The sequence below is a fragment of the Amphimedon queenslandica genome, unplaced genomic scaffold (assembly GCF_000090795.2).
Source record: "Amphimedon queenslandica unplaced genomic scaffold, v1.1 AMPQUscaffold_12687, whole genome shotgun sequence".
Lineage (NCBI taxonomy): Eukaryota > Metazoa > Porifera > Demospongiae > Haplosclerida > Niphatidae > Amphimedon > Amphimedon queenslandica.
This window is the reverse complement of record NW_003547077.1, coordinates 17,004-18,169: the sequence shown is the minus strand read 5'-3', so window position 1 is coordinate 18,169 and position 1,166 is coordinate 17,004. Positions and strand designations below refer to the sequence as shown.

The 1,166-nt window shown below is 39.4% G+C and overlaps 1 long non-coding RNA gene across 1 annotated transcript in view; it reads right to left on the bottom strand.

Annotated features, from left to right (window-relative positions):
- LOC109587098 (uncharacterized) overlaps positions 1–1,166 on the bottom strand; it is a 3,134-nt gene that overhangs the window by 1,704 nt on the left and 264 nt on the right. Inside the window, exon 2 of the long non-coding RNA XR_002187392.1 lies at positions 197–201. This is a non-coding gene — a long non-coding RNA (uncharacterized LOC109587098). The remainder of the gene's footprint in view (positions 1–196; positions 202–1,166) is intronic.

Here is a 1,166-nt window from a genome sequence, read left to right as displayed (position 1 = left end):
CAGTTATTAAAGCTGAAGTGTCTGTCTTCATCTAGAGATATGTTTTGTGCTTTTGGAGGATGAGGTGAATTGGTATATCGTCACTAGCTACTGCTGTTTTTGTTTGTAATAATAATAATATTGAGGAAACGTCTTCCTGCATTTTGTTGATCTGAAATGCGCTTATAAATTCGTACACCATCCGTGCTTCTGTGACCTGTTCTTTTCATGATTAATTGTTCATCAACACCAGCTTGAAATAGTCTAGTAGCAGCAGTCATGCCGCAAAGTGAGTGGTTTGTTTGTAACCATTGATTCCCCAGTTGCTGCAGCAAACATTTTAAACAGTATTTCTCCATTAAGAACAGTGGCCTGGTTGGAGCTTCTCCAAATCTTTCATTCTTTCCTTGCACCAGTCATTCAGAATATTTTCTACCCATTATATTGCTTTTTTTAGTTGTGCATGGCGCACAGTGCTGTTGTGCATCTTCCGTTGCGAAACAAGATGGTATAGAGCGGTTTCAGTGACGTCACTTTTAGACGTCATAATTACTTCCGTATGGCAAAAATTAATGAGCCTCATTCGTTTACAGCAGTAAAGTTGCTTCTTCTACAGCTTCTTTCATACAGCACAAGGCAGAAAAGAAGTAAAGTTATAGCATTAGTGAGCAGAAAAGTAGCGATAGCAATAATTATAGCAGTAACAAGACAAGACTGTGTTCACTTCAGCCGCTTCACTGGTTCTCTATCTGAGGACTTTTTGCTTCCTTTGCATCCCTGAGTCCAGGAAAATGAAAGAACAGCATGAATTAGCCATGCTCATAGTTACAGAAGCCTGCCAGAAGAGTTTATAGCGCTGTATAAATGAATGGCAAAGTAGCCATTTTGCCATACGGAAGTAATTATGACGCATTCCGTGACGTCATATGAAACCGCTCTATATAGCACTAATGAAGTAGGCGGGCAGTCATAAAATGATGAGATAGGCGTTTCCAGAGCTATCATAATCATTAATGGCGGCTGTGTTAGTCGCATCTTTTGAGAACAGACGAGCATGTCTACCTAGTTGCTTTTCCATTCTAGTGCGTGACTTAAAATGAATTGGTTGCTAATGGTAAGGATTTTTATACTTTTTGTGTATCCTAGCTACAAGAAATGCATCTAATCTGATTGGACGCATGGTAGAA